Source organism: Spinacia oleracea, chromosome 4 (assembly GCF_020520425.1).
Source record: "Spinacia oleracea cultivar Varoflay chromosome 4, BTI_SOV_V1, whole genome shotgun sequence".
In the NCBI taxonomy this organism is placed as follows: Eukaryota; Viridiplantae; Streptophyta; class Magnoliopsida; order Caryophyllales; family Amaranthaceae; genus Spinacia; species Spinacia oleracea.
The window spans coordinates 36,444,687-36,465,375 of record NC_079490.1 but is presented as its reverse complement, the minus strand read 5'-3'; positions in this window follow the sequence as shown (position 1 = coordinate 36,465,375).

The window sequence follows — 20,689 nt, the reverse complement described above, 5'->3', positions numbered from 1 at the left end:
AGGGGATGCTAGAAGCCGCTGGCGACGGGGTCACTCAGGCAGCCCTCAATCGTTGGATTGATGCCAACAAGGATGTAAAATGTCTAATGCTTGCAACCATGAGTGCATATCTACAGAAAACGTTCATCAACTCAGATGCTTTCACGATCAGTTAGTTAAAGAACATGTTCCAAGATCTGGCTCGAGTCGAAAGATTCGAGACTCATTGGCAAATTGTTGAGACCAAGATTAAGAAAGGCGAGCCCGTAAGTCCACATGTTCTCAAAATGATTGGACTCATTGAGAATATGAGTCGGTTGGATCAGCAATTATGTTAGGAAATGGCTGTAGACACCATCCTCCATTCTCTTCATAGCGGGTATGATCAGTTCAAGCTGAACTACAGTATGAATAGTCTGGACAAAACGCTCACTGAGCTTCACAGTATGTTGTAGACTGCTGAAAAGACGCTCAAAAGTGATAAGCAAGATGTGCTTATGGTGCGTGGGGGCAAGTTCAAGAAATCTGGTAAGAAGAGGAATGCTAAGAAAGGTGGCAAGAAGTCCATCCCAACTAAGCAAGCTGGCGGCACCTAGTCTGAAAAGAAGAAGGTTAGCCAACCCACTTCTAAATCTGAATGCTTCTACCGCAAGAAGAAGGGGAATTGGAAGAGAGATTGCTTGAAGCTTAAGGAAGATCAGAAGAACGGAACAGTCGTTCCATCTTCAGGTATTTTCGTTATATATAGACTGTATACTTGCAAATTCAACTTCTTGGGTATTAGATACAGGTTGTGGCTCACACTAATGTTCCAATTCGCAGGGACTAAGAAGAAGTAGAAGGTTAAGCAAGGGTGAAGTCGACCTACAAGTGGGAAATGGAGCACGGATTGCTGCATTAGCTGTAGGAACTTATTATTTGTCGTTGCCCTCTGGGCTAGTTTTGGAACTGGAAGAGTGTTTCCATGTTCCAAGTCTTACTAAAAATATCATTTCTGCTTCTTGCTTAGATGCTAAGGGATTTTTCTTTTTAATAAAAGACAATAGTTGCTCGTTTTATTTTAAAAAGATGTTTTATGGATCTGCTATATTAGTCAATGGACTTTATTTATTAGATCACGACAAACAAGTTTATAACATAAATACCAAAAAGGCCAAAAAGAATGATTCAAATCTCACCTATCTGTGGCATTGTCGATTAGGCCATATTAACATGAAGCGCATAGAAAGACTTCAAAAGGAAGGAATTCTAGAACCATTTGACTTAGAGGATTATGGTAAGTGCGAATCATGTTTACTTGGCAAAATGACAAAGCAACCTTTCTCTAAAGTTGGAGAAAGAGCAACTGAACTATTGGGTTTAATCCATACATATGTATGTGGACCAATGAGTACAAATGCTAGAGGTGGTTTCAGCTACTTTATCACTTTCACTGATGACGTCAGTAGATACGGTTATGTCTACCTAATGAAGCATACGTTTGAATCCTTTGACAAATTCAAGGAATTTCAGAGTGAAGTAGAGAATCAGTTAGGCAAGAAAATTAAAGCATTGCGGTCTGATAGAGGCGGGGAATATCTGAGCTATGAATTTGATGACCTCCTGAAAGAATGTGGAATTCTATCATAATTGACTCCTCCTGGAACACCTCAATGGAACGGTGTATCAGAACGGAGGAATAGAACCTTGCTAGGCATGGTTAGATCAATGATGGGTCAGGCCAAACTTCCAATAGAATTTTGGGGACATGCACTAAACACAGCTGCACTCACAATAAATAGAGCTCCGTCTAAAGATGTCGAAAAGAATCCATATGAGTTATGGTTTAGAAAGCCTGCAAATGTGTCTTTTCTTAAGATTTGGGGTTGTGAAGTATACGTCAAACGATTAATTTCAGACAAACTTCAACCAAAATCTGACAAATATATCCTTGTGGGCTATCCAAAGGAAACAAAGGGGTATTACTTCTACAATACATCTGAGAACAAGATGTTTGTTGCTCGAGATGGTATCTTTTTGGAAAGAGATCACATTTCCAAAATGACAAGTGGGAGAAAAGTAGACCTCGAAGAAATTCGAGTCGAACAACAAACTCTAGAGAATGCTCAAGATGACATTCAGGTTGAAACTCATAGATCTTTAGAAGTATCTGGTGAGAATCAGGAACCATCTAGAAATGTGACCCCGCGTAGATCGCAGAGATATAGGTCTCAACCAGAAAGGTACTTAGGTATTTTGACGAACGAGAGCCATGAAGTTCTATTGCTTGAGGGGATGAACCTTCGACTTACAAACAAGCTCTGACGAGCCCTAGCTCCAAGCAATGGCAAGAAGCCATGCCATCTGAATTAGACTCCATGTCTAAAAACCAAGTTTGGGATTTGGTCGATTTGCCAGATGGCAACTGTGAGGGGGTCAAAAAAGCGCGAGGCTAATGCGTGACCTTGTCCCTCGTGGGTGTGACGTTTCTTTTTGTCAAATCAAGTGTAATTGGATTTCCTGTGAGTTTACACCCAATTGACTAGTAATATAGGAGTCGCCATATAGTTTTTAACGACAATGAGAAAAACTGACAAAACCCGGTTATCGTGACATAAAGGGAGTGCAATTATGTTTGACCACGACGGCCGTAGGTTCCCTTGTGATCCCTGGTGTGGGGATCTCTCGACATACACCCGCAAGGTAGAGATTGAGGGTTCGGGGGACTGTAACTACCGAGAGGAGTACTCGCTCTTCGATAACTCCAGAGGCAGGATATCCTTACTAGCTCAGCATAAATAATTGAAGGGACATGCGTTAACTATGAAACTAATCTGAGTTCATTTTAACAATATGCAACATATAATACTAGATCGATCGCGATTATCTGATTTAGATTTTTTTAAGGGACCTAGCATGATAATCCAATTTCCCAACATATTATCTTTATTAGGCGTGATAGAACAATCAGATTTAATTAGTTTAACAGTTCATAAAAGGGCGAGGAAAGCAATTAAACCATGGAAAAGGGACACATAACGACGCACCCTTGAGAGGTGCGTCACGGTTCTCAGAAAACTAACCACTTTGACTTTGCTATTTCTCCTTTTATTTAACGAATCTCAAATTACGGGACAGGATACGTTCTGTTCGATTTTTGGATCGATTGCGACAGAACGCGTGATTAATTTTGCACCGTGAGGCTTAGGCTTAGGGGTTTAGAGTCAATACTCAGAATAATAATTGTGTGTTGTTTTTCACGTCGAACTTGGGGCTGTATTTATAGAAAAGAGTTCGTGGAAAGATAGAATTATAGAGCTCTAATCCAAGAAGAATTAGGAGAAAACACATCCCAGGTATTTTCAGCGCCCAGGGATGGACGTCAAAGATTTCGGCGCCCAGCTCTGGGCGTTGAAAATAGGAGCCAGGAAATTTCAGCGCCCAGGGCTGAGCGTTGAAATTGATGTTTGGGCCGAGTTCTTTGTCAGATTTGGACTCTTAGAATCTGGAGTGTTTGAGACTTATCCGAGTCTTTTAATGCGTATTAACTTTATGACGGAATGCGTCTGGGTCGTTATGAACTCTAGGCTCGTTAGGATTTTAATTAATACGTAACTCTTTTCGAATCATATTAGGAATAGGATTCCTCTTGTAATTTCTATCTCATTTAGGATTGATGTTGGAGTGCAACACCTAATTCTGACAGGTTTCTATCTTTTATGACTTGCCACTTTTAACAACTACCTATTATGGCAGTTACTATTTTTAGCAGGTTTCTATAAATAGAAGGCTCGGGTGAAATGAAAAGGGTGATCGAGATTCGTTATTTTATAGGAGATGCGTTGCCAAGTGGAGATTTTATGTTCTCATCATCGAACCTTCCCTTTCGGGAATGGGGAAAAAGTAGGTGTCTACAGTTAGCCCCCACTTTGACTGATTCTTGGAGTAAGACGATGGTCAAAGTATTAGAGGCAGTGCGTCACACAAGCCATGGTGACCTGTTTTGCGAGGGTCTTACCAGCCCCCGAGTGATAACATTTGACTTAAGGGTCATCACTTGAAGTGTCGACATATCCCTCACGTGTCATTGGGATTTGTCAACGGATAGTATAGAAACTCCCTCACTTTGTCATTGGAAGTATCTAAAGACGCGTAGGAACTCCCTCGCTCTATCATTGGGAGTAGCTACAGATGTTTTCGAAATCAAACCTATAAAGTGTAATTGGGCCTGGCCAAGCCCAATCACGAGGTAAAAATGTTTTTAAAGATTCTCATTTTCAGGGTTAGCTAAACGAGAAAACCCCCTTATTTTTATGTAAAACGAAGGAAAATCCGGCACATCGTTCTTTTTTGGAAAAACGGAAAACCAATCCTTTAATTTTTTGAAAAAAGGAAAACTACTCACATCGTTCTTTTTTGGAAAAACGGAAAACCAATCCTTTAATTTTTGGAAAAAGGAAAACTACTCACATCGTTCTTTTTGGAAAAACGGAAAACCAATCCTTAATAAAAAAGGAAAGCTACTCACATCGCTTTTTTTGGAAAAACGGAAAACCAATCCTTAAAAAAGGGAAAGCTACTCACATCGCTTTTTTTTGGAAAAACAGAAAACCAATCCTTAAAAAAGGGAAAGCTACTCAATCGCTTTTTTTTTGGAAAAAACGGAAAACCAATCCTTTAAAAAGGGAAAGCTACTCACATCGCTTTTTTTTGGAAAAAACGGAAAACCAATCCTTTTAAAAAAAGGGAAAGCTACTCACATCGCTTTTGTTTTTGAAAAAAACGGAAAACCAGGAAAAGTTATTGCTGCAGCGACTAAGGACATGCGCGGTTAGTGACGCAGACCCCTCCCACTGAAGGTGGGCGAGCCTGTTTTTGTTTTTTGAATAATTTATTTTCTTTCGAGGGATGCTCGGATTTAGTTGCAACCTGAATGTGGGTTGACAACGTGCTTAGACGGACCATTGTCTCGTGGTCATCATCTTTCATGGTTTTGAGCTAGTTTTTACGGCTCAATTTTGCCACTACTTGGGTCCTTGATTAGGGGACTATGTATAAGTATCAACGGCGACCTTTGTCTTGAGGTCGTAAACCGGTTTTTTTTTTTTGAGACATCCAAACATGGGACTTCGTACAGCGTAGTCTGGGATATTGTTTTAACTTTGCATACTATATATTTTCCTTCGAGCCCCCAAGCACTCGTGCTTGACGGTCATTTCTTGTCAAAGAGGTTCCTTGGGGATACGCATTCTGTAATGTCCTTGATCGTGTTTGGGATTGTGCTTGTAAGTGCGAGCGATCTTTGTAGTGGTGTGCTACTCTTAACAAAGCCGTGAGGTCCGACTTTCAATAAAGTAATCGGCAATTTTCAAGTCGAATGAATATGGCAGGGCCCTATAGAAGTCAGAGCTGTTTTTTTTGGGTCTGGGATCATTTTCGGCGCCCATGCCTGGGCGTTAAAGATTTTGGCGCCCACCGCTGGGCGCTGAAAATAATTTCCGGTGAGGTTTCTTGATGACACAGTTGGCCTCTTGTTCGTTCGTTTTCTTTTCTTTTTTTTCTTTTGAACGCGTTCGTAAATGTTCGATACTTAGAAAAGATGACATGTATGTGCGAACGAGCGTTCATAGAATGGCCGTTGTGTGCGGTCCATTAATCAGTTTGTTTGAATCATTTTTTTTTTTTTTTGAGCAATGACTGATTTTGAATAGTTTGCTTAGAAGCTTGATAGGGTTCAGGCCCATTCACGAGGTGGGCTCAAGCATCGTGCCCTTTCGATCGTTCAAACATTTCCTTCGAATTTTTTTTTATTTCGCTATGCTTCCTTTTGGCGTACGATTTTGTAGGTTCTTTTTAGAAAGATGCCTTGGGGTTCCGCTCGTGTAGGTGCGAGCTATCCCTTCCGTGGTAGGTAATGTTTTGCTACCTTTAATCCTTAATGTAGAAGTCGCGTGGCTTGCATTTTGAATTTGGGCGATAAGTAGTCTTTGCCTCTTTTACACATGCTCTTGGTCGTGCCCGTGTTAGTGCAATATGCCTTACTCTCTCTTTTTTTAGACTTGTACCGTGGGACGGTTGAACTTATGGTGCGACGTGGGCTTGTGTGGCCTAACCACATGTATTAGAACATTCCTCCAGGTGTTGGGATATCATTATTATTTTTTGCATTGGAGTACTTCATCACGCCTTGTTCAGGTGTTCGAATAAGTGTAGCACCTTTTGCGTGGGTTTGCACGGCTTATTACTTCATTCAATGCGAGGATTCATAGGTGTTTCTTTCTTATTTTTATATCTGGGCAAAACTTGGCTAGCAGAAAGATTCAGCGCCCAGGCTGGGGCGTTAAAGATATCGGCGCCCAGCTCTGGGCGTTGAAAATGATTTCTGGGTATATTTTGACAGTTCTTATCCTTGATTTTTTTTTCTTTCGCTTTTGCTTTGGAACGAGGTAGACTGTGTAACGGGCGCTTGTAGGGCGAGCGTTATGTGCAGTAGTTTGATCGGAGTTTTGGTGACTCGCGATTTTCAGTTACCCTTGTTAGTGGGGTGACTTTATATATTCTAAGTAGTGCTTAGAATTTGGGAGGGGTTGTAGCCATTCTAAGGTTCGTTTTACACGATCAAACCTTAGGATTGTGCCCTTATGACGTGTGTATAGTATTAGCGTCGAGAATTTGCGATAAAATCGTCATTTCGAGCATTTTTAGAGTGTTTTTCTCAAGCCTCCAACTGTAGCTACGGGATGGGCTTGGTGCTATGATGCTTTGCATACGTCTTTATGCATTCATGGTGACATGGATCATGAATAGTTTGAACCAGACTCGTTTAGTGCGAGGTACGTTCGAGTAGTGATCTGCTACTTCTCTTGTAAATGTCGTCTTATGCGACATTGCCATGGTCAAGGTAGTCACATGTTGAAGTGTGCCTTGACCAAAAGTTAGGTGCCTTTCTTTACCCATAATCATGTTTAGAAATCTTTTTGATTCACTTGCAACATCGAGACAAACGCATACTTAGCTTAAACCAACGACACTTTATTATGTTCGAAGAAGTCTTTGAAATCCGAGTCCTACTGTGTACAATCCGAGGTGTCCTAAGTAAGTTGACTTATAGAAGGGTTCGTACAAGATTACATGAGTGAATCAAAATACTGTCACAATTTTTAGAATGTTGTCCAAGGATTTGCTGGAAGCCACGGTGCAGGCGTTAAGATATACTTGTGCCCGTTTGGCATATGCTTTAGGCTTTTAGGGCCATCTTTTCCAGAATTGCGGGAATATAAACCGTTTTCAAATTGACTTAGATTTACTTGGTGTATGTCCGTACAAAAGGTCAAGGTATACTTAGTTCTTTCCCTAGCTCTTTCACTTCAATTTTTTAGCCCCCAGTTGCTATTATGTCTTCCCAATAATGATGCTTTTAGATTTTGATTTTAGATGCCCGTGCTACATGTCTGAGCAGGGTGAGCCTTGGTTAAGTGCCAAGTCCTATTGACAATGGCTGTTTTTTTTTCAAAGGGGATTCGCAAGGTTTTGAATTACCATGAACGGGTGCCCTGAGTTCGAAGGAACGATGGGGCAATGCCGTAGAACAATTCTCTTTATTGCAAGCTTACTGCCTTTACTACTTGTTGGCGATTATGATTGTGTCTAGTGGTGAAAGAAGGTCTTTAAGTGAGTTAGTTCTCTTTAGGGAGGGTCAAGTCGAGTACTTTAGAGGTCATGGACGCTTGCGCTAGCCCCCATTCAATTGAGGCAAAGCGATCTTTTGAGTCTTGGCTAAGTGCCTAGGAGTGTGGGTGCTCTTTCTGGCAAGGGTACGTGCCCTTATTATTTTTTGATGTGTGCTCGTTTTGGCATCTTGATGACTTGGATTCTTCCTTTGACTTAAATTTTTCTTTCGACTTGGGTTGCAAGTAATTAAATTTCAATAAGGGACTCTATTTCTTATTCTTGTTATTCTATAGGCTTTAACATTTTTGCAATTTGGTTGGACCGAATGATGGATTGCCTACGTATCCGCCTTAAATAGATTTAATTTGGAATCAGGTTTTGCGTAGTTCTTAGCCTAGAAAATGGTTCTTTAGAATGCCGATTTTAAACCAGTACGTTCTGAGGTGGAAACATATTATTTGAAATGGTAGAATAAGTGAAATTTATTATTATTTTAATCTGCTGCCTTGCCGTAAGCCAAAATTTGTTTTATATATTTTTTTTTATTGAGTACATGTATTTCTTTGGTGGTACGTATATCTGAATACGTGCTGTACCCCCCAAGTGTTCGTTATTGTTCCGTGTATGTGCGGATAAAATGACGAGCACTTCTGGACAAATTTTAGCAAGCAGAGAGATTCAGCGCCCAGGCTGGGGCGCTAAAGATTTCGGCGCCCAGCTATGAGCGCTGAAAATGACTTCTAGGCGGATCTTTTTTGGTGCGCTAAATGCTTCTTTTTCTTTTTAGACGAACTTTTAAAGGCGCTTTGCAAAGTTTGCTTTTTTATTATTTTTTATTTTTTGTACTTTTAATTTGTCTTCTTTTTTATTCGTGACTCAAGACGGTTTGATAAGATAATTTGTATTGGACAAGCATGAGGATTACATCTGCTAGGACTCACAATTTGCAGCCTCAAGCTAGGGTCATGAGCTTACATCAACCAAGGCCAATGAGTAGCATGGGGACAGCTCAAGGGTATATCAACAGGATGTATCCAAACAAGGTATATGGTCATTATGCTAAAGGTGGTGCAAGAGCAGGTTTGGGCTTTTGGAAATAATGGGTATGACGCACGTGTCAAGGGCCGTGCGTGGTTTGCGGTTGACAACAAGTTCAAGAACAAGAGTCGAGGTAATGGTTTTTTGGGTTATGGTAATGAGAACATGGATGGGTTAAATGAGCTGAGCAGGGGCCCTAGAGCGAAGGCGTCTAAGAACATAAAGATTGGAAAGGGTAGACATCGTAGAATTTTATGATTTGGATTGGTTGACTCAATTCTTTTCCTTCGTTTACTTGGGTAAATTTCGTACTTTGGGAGGTACGGGCTAAGTATTTCATGGCTTGCTCTCTTCGCTCTCTCTTTTCTCTTTCTATTTTCTCTTTTTGCTTGGGATTTCTCCCCAGCATAATTTTTTTTATTTGGGCTAAAAGGTAGATGGTTGTGGTCTTTGAGTCACGAGGCGAGACTGAGTGAGCCTCGTTTGGTAGGCCTATAGTGGACCTTTAACTTTAGTGGGCCTAGGGTGGACTTTTAATTTTAGTAGGCCTAGGGTGGACCTTTAAATTTTCTTACTTTGCAAGCGTATTTAGTCGTTTCTTTAAAATGTGCAAATAGCGTAGATTCAAAATGTTGCTTCTACCTTATTGAAATTTAACGAAAGAATTACATCAAAAATAATTTTTTTGCTTCTTTTCAGATTCCAATTTTCGGGATTTAATTGGAAGTTGTGATTTAGACTCGAACTTTCATTAATTTTTCTGATTATAACCCGTGTAGGAATACAAGGAGGTGGCCTAGACTCAAAATAATGACGTGGCGTAAGCCTATAATACTTGACCAAGCGACTCTCAGACTTAGGCTAATTGGACCATAACTTTCGTTGGTTGACACTTTAGATTTTAACCCTTGGGTGTTCATTTGTCATGCGCCATTTTGCTTAATGTTGGCAAGGTAGTTAGTCGGGGAGATCGAATTTTCATTTTTTCAAGGCTAGAATCATTAGTGCGGCTCCCTCTTAGTGTGTATTTCTTTACCCCGATAGTAGCCTTATGGCATGCCGATTTGGGTATTTTCATGGTTTGTCATGTTGCATTCATGGAAAATCTTTTAGTCCGTACTTAGGAGTATTTCAAGGAGCAAGTGGCTCGAGAGGACTATGATGGTCGTGACCCAATGTGATCATAAGCCTTGAGGCCATTAATTTTTCTTGCCAATGGTATTGACACCTTAGGTTCACTTTGGGGGTTGTGCGACTATGGGGGAATGATTTTCAGAATGTGACTGTTTCCATTTTGCAAATACTATAATATATTATTTTTATTGGTGAGAGAGAGTATTGAGGCCGTAGACTCTTAGCAAGGGATGACAATTACATATGGGTGCTTATTGATTTAAATGTTAGGAAGGGAGACTCAATATGGTTTAACCTTTTAACTTGCAGAACGACACCAAACATTAGGACCGATTCTATGTATAAGACAACTAAGACTTATGATTTAGGTTGTACTTTGGCATAGCCTAGTCTGGACTCGGAATTATTTATTTTTTATTCGAACATTATTTTTTTTTCTTGAAGACTTTATTCGAACATCATCTTTTGAATACTTTGCCCATGTGACATTCAAGGTTATTTCAATTAGCGTGCTCGGTTTTGGAGCCGAACATTGTCGTCATAGGTAACAACGACACAAAGAGTTATTTTATTTTTTACAAGTCGCTTTTAGAATCGAGTGCCTTTTCATACGCCCTCGCAGCAATTTTTTTTACGAAAAGTTTTTTTTTTTGCTACGTATTTTTTATGCGCGGGCACCGAGGGCAGCAACTTCAGCGCCCAGCAAAGGGCGTTAGAAATAATGGCGCCCATCCAGGGGCGTTGAAAATGCGTCCCTCGCTGGTTTTCGTTTTCTGTTTACGTCTACTTTTTGTTTATGCGACTTTGATTTAGCGTGCTTGCCTAATAACGTCCTTTACGCGTTGTGCAGCGTTTGTGGGATTCGTTACGGGCCATCCCGAGCATCACTTATTTTTCTGGCGATCGTTCGGGTTTGCGGAACGCGTATCTTAGTATAACTCTTTGGCCAATTGGTTTATGAACGTTTGGGCAATTTTTAAGGTCGGTTGTTTTCTAGCATTATTTGTCACACACAATCACATAATTCGCTACACATAACTAACATTACATCATGAGGCAAAATAATAATATGTCATGTAGTTTATGATAGGCTTCTATGGGTAGTATTTGCGCCGGCTTGGTACCACTTCTATCGCAGATCCAACACATTCCCCGGTCGAGGTAGTGCCTTCAACAGACGAATTTCGCCCAAGAGGCCAATCACGATGTAAGCCAAGGGGGCATGCACCAATGAGAGGGACCTAATGGGCGAGCGATTGGGTTTGGGACGGGTGTACTACTAGCGAAAGTGCCGAGTGGACAACATTCGAAGCGTATGCAACCCCCGGTTGGCGATGGGTATCCTTAGTCCTAACTCCTTGAGGGAGCCAAGATTCGTTATGCGGTTCTGCCCGTTCACATTAATATGCTGATTTTCAGGTCGTCCCAACTTGATGGGGAAATAAACGCGGGGTAGGATCGTTTCACCCTTCGGCTATTTTGATTACCTACAAGCACGAGTATTTCCTTCACTATCCCCAGTGGAGTCGCCACTGTGAGGGGGTCGAAAAAGCGTGAGGCTAATGCGTGACCTTGTCCCTCGTGGGTGTGACGTTTCTTTTTGTCAAATCAAGTGTAATTGGATTTCCTGTGAGTTTACACCCAATTGACTAGTAATATAGGAGTCTCCATTCAGTTTTTAACGACAATGAGAAAAACTAACAAAACCCGGTTATCGTGATATAAAGGGAGTGCAATTATGTTTGACCACGACGGCCGTAGGTTCCCTTGTGATCCCTGGTGTGGGGATCTCTCAACATACACCCGCAAGGTAGAGATTGAGGGTTCGGGGGACTGTAACTACCGAGAGGAGTACTCGCTCTTCGATAACTCCAGAGGCAGGATATCCTTACTAGCTCAGCATAAATAATTGAAGGGACATGCGTTAACTATTAAACTAATCTGAGTTGATTTTAACAATATGCAACATATAATACTAGATCGATCGTGATTATCTGATTTAGATTGTTTTAAGGGACCTAGCATGATAATCCAATTTCCCAACATATTATCTTTATTAGACGTGATAGAACAATCAGATTTAATTAGTTTAACAGTTCATAAAAGGGCGAGGAAAGCAATTAAACCATGGAAAAGGGACACATTACAACGCACCCTTGAGAGGTGCGTCGCGGTTCTCAGAAAACTAACCACTTTGACTTTGCTATTTCTCCTCTTATTTAACGAATCTCAAATTACGGGACAGGATACGTTCTGTTCGATTTTTGGATCGATTGCGACAGAATGCGTGATCAATTTTGCAGCGTGAGGCTTAGGCTTAGGGGTTTATAGTCAATACTCAGAATAATAATTGTGTGTTGTTTTTCACGTCGAACTTGGGGCTGTATTTATAGAAAAGAGTTCGTGGAAAGATAGAATTATAGAGCTCTAATCCAAGAAGATTTAGGAGAGAACACGTCCCAGGTATTTTCAGCGCCCAGGGCTGGGCGTTGAAAATGACGTTTGGGCCGAGTTCTTTGTCAGATTTGGACTCTTAGAATCCGGAGTGTTTGAGACTTATCCGAGTCTTTTAGTGCGTATTAACTTTATGACGGAATGCGTCTGGGCCCGTTACGAACTCTAGGCTCGTTAGGATTTTAATTAATACGTAACTCTTATTTTCGAATCATATTAGGAATAGGATTCCTCTTGTAATTTCTATCTCATTTAGGATTTATGTTGAAGTGCAACACCTAATTCTGACAGGTTTCTATCTTTTATGACTTGCCACTTTTAACAACTACCTATTATGGAAGTTACTATTTTTAGCAGGTTTCTATAAATAGCAGGTTCGGGTGAAATGAAAAGGGTGATCGAGATTCGTTATTTTATAGGAGATGCGTTGCCAAGTGGAGATTTTATGTTCTCATCATCGAAACTTCCCTTTCGAGAATGGGGACAAAAGTAGGTGTCTACAGCTACCAATCCATAAGAAGCAAATGGGTTTTCAAACTGAAAAAGGATAAGGATGGGAAACTAGAAATTTTCAAAGCTAGATTGGTTGCGAAAGGTTACAGGCAAGTCCACGGTGTGGATTACGATGAAACCTTTTCACCAGTTGCAATGCTAAAGTCTATTCGGATAATGTTAGCAATCGCTGCATATTATGGTTACGAAATATGGCAGATGGATGTCAAAACCACTTTCTTAAACGACGTTTTAACATAAACTGTGTTTATGACACAGCCTGAGGGTTTTGAGGATCCAAAGAATGCTAAAAAGGTATTCAAGCTTAAAAAATCCATTTACGGATTGAAGCAAGCATCTAGGAGATGGAATATACGTTTTGATGAAGCAGTCAGTGACTTTGGCTTCGTCAAGAACGCAGACGAATCTTGTGTATACAAGAAGGTCAGTGGGAGCAAAATTGTTTTTCTAGTATTATATGTCGACGGCATATTACTTATCGGAAACGACATTCCTATGTTGAACTCTGTCAAGATTTGGCTTGGAAAATGTTTTTCGATGAAGGATCTAGGAGAAGCACAGTACATACTGGGCATCAAGATTTACAGAGATAGATCTAAAAAGATGATTGGACTTAGTCAAGCACTTATATCAATAAGGTTCTTGAAAGGTTCAATATGGAAGACTCCAAGCGAGGCTACCTACCCATGTCTCATGGAAGGACTCTAAGCAAGACTCAGTGCCTAAAAACGCTAGATGAGCGTAGACGAATGAGTGGGATTCCATATGCATCATTGATTGGTTCAATAATGTATGCTATGATATGTACACACCCGGATGTTGCGTACGCACTCAGTGCTACGAGAAGATACCAGTCATACCCAGGAGAGGCACATTGAACTGCTGCCAAGAATATTCTGAAGTACCTGAAAAGGCACAAAGATGATTTCCTGGTCTATGGTGGAGATGATGAATTAATTGTTAAAGGCTATACGGACGCAAGTTTCCAAACCAACAAGGATGATTTCAGATCACAGTCTGAGTTTGTCTTCTGCCTAAACGGAGGTGGAGTAAGCTGGGAAAGTGCTAAGCAAAGCACCATTGCGGATTCTACAACTCAAGCGGTGTACATTGCTGCACATTAAGCAGCAAAGGAAGCTATTTGGCTAATGAAGTTCATAGGTGAACTTGGTGTAGTCCCCTCCATTAAAGGACCAATAGCTCTATATTTTGATAATAACGGAGCTATTGCACAGGCAAAGGAGCCTAGACACCACCAGAGAGTCAAGCATGTACTTCGTAGATTTCACCTTCTACGAGAGTTCGTTGAAAGAAAAGAAGTCGAGATAAGCAAGATTGGAACTGACGACAACATCTCAGATCCATTAACTAAACCTCTGCCGCAAGCGAAGTACAACTCGCACACTGCAGCTATGGGAATCAAGCATGTTGGAGAATGGCTTTGATGTCCTTATTTAATGTTTTAAAGTTTTAGAGTTTAATACTTTGTCAAACGTTATTGGTTAACCATTCATATAAATGAATAGAATTTATTTTCCATTTAATTTGTGGTTTATTAAATGATGAGTCCCTTCAATTTGACGATATATTCAAGATGGACTGTCAGGACCAGTCCTGTGACTAAGAAATGTCTATCAAGTGAACTTGAATGTCAAAAGTTGAAAAAGGTCCCTGGTCGGAGTTTTCTATAAAGATGGACGCACAGAAAATGCTAGACGACTAGAATGCAAGATGACCAGTAGTTCTGTTTCTTGAACTATGTAGACATGGCAATGTCGCAATCATTTGCATAAATACTTACTTTGAGAAGACTAGTATCGGACAGACCTATGAAACTTTACTATAAGAGATGAAAATCTGTCATAAGTAAATTTCATTAAAATTATTAGACACTAATCCTCAATACCTGAGTGATTTGAGATTACTTGTTTGAGAACTGGTTACTTTGACGTTGTCAACCGTCGCACCGTAAAAGGAGGCCATAACGGTAACGCTCGGGTAATCACCTATCAAACGAAGTCTAACCTCAAGATCGTAAGATTGGGATCGTCCTCCCATAAATCGGGATGATATGCTGAAAGTTGTACAAGGCCACTCGGAGAGCTAGAAACTGTAAAATGCATGGCCGTGCTCAGATGAATCATAGGCTATGATTATCTGTTTATTTGATCAGTTGAACTATGAAACCGAGAAATACCTCTGGACATAATAAGGATGACAACTCTTACCTTATGTTCATGAGCAAGCATCAAGAGACAAAGGAATTAGGCAATGCACACTTGTCCCTAAGGACAAGTGGGAGAATGAAGGAAATAATGCCCTTGGTCCAAGTATGCATTAAATTCTAAGTCTAATAAATGTGGTTCAGTATTAATTAATTATGCAAGTTAATAATTCAGTGAGATCAAGTGAACTGTATGCCTAGCTAGAGGCCGCTTCAGTTCAAGTGGAATTAATAATATTAATCCACATCTTACTCTTGACTAAACCCGTAGGGTCACACAAATAGTACGTGAACGGATCAAGTATTTAAATGAATTAAATACTCCATTTATGGATATTCGGAATCGACGGATCTCGGTTCCAGTGGGAGCTGAAATCGTCATAGGCAAATTATGAATACTCCGGAAACGATGATATTGCCGAAAACGGAAATATGGATCGTATTGGAAACATAAATATTATCCAAGTCGTAGATGTTGCCGGAAACGGAAACATGGTACATATCGGAAAATATTATCGGAAATGGAAATATTGCCGGAATCAGAAATATTGCCGGAAACGGAAATATTATCGGAAACAGAAATATTGCCGGAAACGGAAATATTGCCGGAATCGGAAATATTATCGGAATCGGAAATAAATTCCGGAAACGGAAATATTAAATATTTGTTCGAAACGGAAATTAATTCCGGAATCGGAAATATTAAATATTGTTCGAATTGGAAAAGAATTCTGGAATCGGAAAACGAATCGGAAGCGCGACGTACGAAATAAACATCGGACGAGCTTGCTAGACGCAAGGCCCAGCACGAAGCTAGGCCTGCGCCTAGCCAAGCCCGCGCAAAACGAGCAGCAACAACAGCGCAGCCCGCCTAGCAAGGCAGGCCCAGCCAAGCGCAATGCAAGGCCAGGCCCAGCCGAGCAAGGCAAGGCCAGCAGCAGCAGCGCCCACGCTGTGGACCGCGTGACTGCCTGCTGGGCGGAGTTGCGCTCGCACAGTGCCCCTCGTGGGCAACTCATGTGTGTGTTGTGTTCGTGCATGCTTCGAATCCTTAGACGCTTAGGGTTTGCCCGGCTAGTTGTTTCCGAAATCCACTAGAGGTAGTCGTTTAATTAAACACTAAAATACAAAGGATTAATTTTAATTGAATTCTAATTGAATTAGTAAATTGAATCCTAGTGGATATCTAAGTCCGATAATTCCTCCCTATAAATAGGTGATACATAATCACAATTTATAGAACATATTCATAAGTATTCATATAGTTTTAAGATTAAACTAAGTTTAATAATTTGCCAAATAATTAAGTTCGAATAACATAAAACCTTAGACTATATTCTAGTTAATTGAATCCAAGGCGGATCCGAACGTGCTGTGGACTATCTACGGAGGGACTACACTTGGAGTCCTAAATTTGTTCTTGTTCGGTTCGGGAGCAGCTAGGGAAGGTACGCGTCACATGTATGTATACTAAATTATGCTAATTGACTATGTGGCAATTAACTTGGATTCCTGACTTTATGGTTTTTCCGCATGAAATATATGTTTTATATTTGTCATAACCTTACACCGTTGTCTCGTGAATGATCCCATTTTGCTCACAAAATGCCTTAAGAGTGAGTATATGTAATTAGTAAATTAGATTAATCTTTCGAGCTTGTTCACGAGCTTTTCGATCAAGTCGAGTTTTGTTGTGCTCAGTTTATAGTAATAATGTTCCTGACTCGTTAATTCTTGAAGAGTTGCAAAAAATTAGGGTTCACCTCTATATGCTTGTTGTTTCATGTGCTCAAATGAAATTGTTGTCTAGTATTGCAAAATAAATGTGACAACAAACTATCTTAAAGATGAATGATATATATAAGAAACATATATACTCGGTTGGCATGGTTTGATACAACTACTCTTACACATTCTAGCCACTAATCTATACTATTATTAAATCTCTAAGACAAAGTATGTCATGCCGCCATGTGTCACATTCTGTAAATATGACAAGGCGCCACATCAACAATGACATGAAGGGTGTGTTTTTTATATTAATAAACAAAATGATTTTGTTAGAATTCGAACATGGGACCAACAAGAAATATATTAGAAAACTTACCATCTTAACTAACTATTAGATATGTCTTTTAATTCTACTTAAATATATTTAAGATGGATATGATTAGTGTGTATTTATACTACTTTTTCACCATATTTATGTTATTTGCTAATTTTCACAACATAGTGATTGCAAGAAAATGTAATTTTGTTACAAATATTGAAAAGGATTTCAAATAATATTACTACATCTTTAATTTGACCATTTTCTACATATAATAGAACATGTTTTTTCATTCATTAGTCAACAATTGTGTTAGCATATATGGATTATAACATATATACAAGACATTAAATAGATATTAGATATGATTTACAAGTTCTAAAAACCCAAAAAAGATAAAGAACATTATTACTAAAACATGATACTACGTACAACACACCACATTCAAATAAAATAAACTATTTCTGGATAGTTATTAAAAAAAAGAGTCAAAGTCGCATATATACCCACGTGTAAATGTGAACAATGTGTAAAAATTTATTTCATATAGTATTCTACGTTTTAACCGGGGCATCGCCCGGGGCAAACACTAGTTTTGTGTTTATATCATATCTATCCACCATACATCAATTATTCATTAGTCTTTATCACAATTCTCATGATTTGTCAATTTCTTTTGGGTAAATGGCGTTCTAAATCTTGATGTATTCAAGTAGCCAATTAATTGCGTTGATATATATCCATGTATAAACAAGAACTTCAATTGTGGATGGGATGCACAAACAAATCATCGATCAGCCATATATAGTTTGATGTTTTCGATCATAACATAATTGGTAAAAAATTATTTGATAAAATAAGGTCTGTTTGTTTCAATTTATTTTAATTTATTTCGACAAAAATAAGTTTAAATAAGTACAGTTTAGATAAGTTCAACAAAAATAAGATTTTTCAAGCCATTTAGAACACAAATAAGTTCTTTCATAAAAATAAGTGTAAATAAGTTCAGTTAAGTTCATATGAGATCAATTAAGTTCGGATAAATTAATTTTCACATTCAGTTGAACTTTCAGAGTCTTATTCTCCCTGTTAGAATCCAACCTTCTTTTCCTTGTATTTTGTTTATCTATTGTTTTCTAACACCATTCTAATAGTTTTCTAAGCTTTAAATAAAATTATTACGTTTTTGTCAATTTAGTGTTAACTGGAAGTTTAAAGCTAATTCAAAATTAACCTCGATGGGGGTATGGACCAATACCCTTCATCAGACGTTGTTTTTGCTTAATTACTTGAAATACATTGTTGTTAGCCTTTATACATATTGTGTTGTCGCATATTCTTAAGCTTTTCAAGACTCAACAAAGTCTTCCCAAAACCAATACATTCTCGTCGTCGGTCCCGCTTATGCCTGTTGTGCGCACACAAGCGCCATGATTGCCCTCGACCCTCACTCTTGTCACCAATAGGCAAGAGTTCCTATTCTGAATCAAACACCCACTCGTGCCCCTCGAGTCTTGAGATACACTTCCCGCATAAGGCTTACTCCTTTACTGCCCCATAAAACAGAGCGTGCCGCATGATCCGCTGTCAAAACACTCGAATTGTGGCACTTCCAGTCTCTTAAAGATTGTCTCCCTATGTACTTAATTTAGTACGTTACTTGCATGTTAAAAACAACAACATATGATATACAAAGTATTTACTAATCTTTAAGTGACGGCTGATGACGCTGAAATGAGACGCATGAACGCATGGTAGTAAGTCGAACACTCGAACTTGGTAGCTTAAGTTAAGGGTTAATGCTGTACCGACGTCCAAGTTAGTGGTGACTGTAGGATGTGTACACGCTGTGTTATTGTGACGGTGACATGTTTGAATAGTAATGGATCTTTCAGGTAATTGTATATATGCCAGGTTAACTTTGACTGACTGCCTTTTGTCATTGTCAAAGGGTGGGGCGCCCATTGGATGGCCGATTTCTAATTTAAATTATGTCTAATTATTTATTTATTCATTTTATGTGGAGAATATTATACTCCTCTAAGCACTATTCTCATATCTTAATGTCTCACTTTAATCTACCGTGTTATAAATGTGTGGACTTTAGTTAGACTATTTAATTCGATGTTCTCCAGATAGGGATCGCAGTGATTTATTGATTAGGATTTTCTTTATTATTTTGTCGGATATATACGAAGTATGTTCTTCCCCTTTTTTTCGAAGGAAAATATTATCATTAATCACTAGTTATATATCATCTATAACGATAAAATAAATCTGCATACTAAAAATTTAGAGATAACTAATATAGTATCCGTGTTATGCAAGATTTATAATATAAATATAAATTTGTATGAAATTTGGTAGACAATTATCATCAAAGTAGAGTTTATAGATATTCTCCAAATAAAAAATAAGTAATGATGAAAATTTTGTTATTGCTCATTCGATGTCTTACTTATCAAAACAAATTAAATAAGAGTACATAGGTAAAATTATTTTCATTTTCATTTCCATTCACCACTTGTGTCAAGCATAAAGTTATCACACCCGCCCTTCACTTCGATAGTAATATTCACTCAATACTCGCGTAGTCGCCCCGTCAACCTCATTACCCGATAACTTAACTATCTAGCTAGACCATTACTTTATTGAATTAGAGATGACTTGGAGGCGGGGCAAGCCTGCACACCCGCACCTTCCTACAATTCTCATCTTATTCTCCCCTCCATCCACAATAGGAACGATACCCACCTCTCCCAACCCCCTTCTCAAGAGGTACAAAATAAAATGTATCCCCTACTTCATCATGCACCTCCCTTCTCGTGTATTCACACCCACCCCCAGACTCGACTTTTTTTTTTCCGGGTAAGAGAGGTTTGAATTTTAAACTCTATTATATAGAGTCTCTGAAAATTCGTTTGTCTGATTAGAGTTATTGAGTAAATAAACAAAACAGTATAATATGTAAATTATTTGTACTTTATCTATATATTCATAATCAATCAAATGAAAGATTAACGACTCGGACGGGTCCGACCTAAAATCCATCACCACCCCTTCACCCGCGACGAATACATTTTTTAACTCCATCACCCAATAAACTTTCCTCAATTTCCGCCCACTTGGGGCGGATGCACAGGGTCTCCCAAAACACCCCCCAACTGATAATCTAACATCCCTATATTTGATAAATAAATCTAATTTTCCTTTCAACTAAATTTTAAATATATTGACATAGGTTTATTACGAAGTATCAAAATTGAGTATATTAGCTATAATATTGAAAAAATATTTAAAAGTGACATACATAATTAGGACTAAGTGAGTACTCTCAAATAGAATCAATTCAAACTCGCTCCATCACCAAGGTGGGTATATGTTGTATATCCTTATACCTATCCACCAAAAAACTCTTTTTGTTAGTCAACATTAGCCAATCATCTACGTTTAACTTTGTCGTCGCCAAACTAAAATCCAAATTCGCCCCATCATCAAGTGTGATTCACCATTTACATATATAAATTTTATTTTGCACAAAATTTTAAAGTCATATTTGCAATAATTTACATTAATAATATAAAAAATATTTAGCTATTGCAAACAAATTAATTATAAGACAACTTAATCATCTAGATCTTATGACT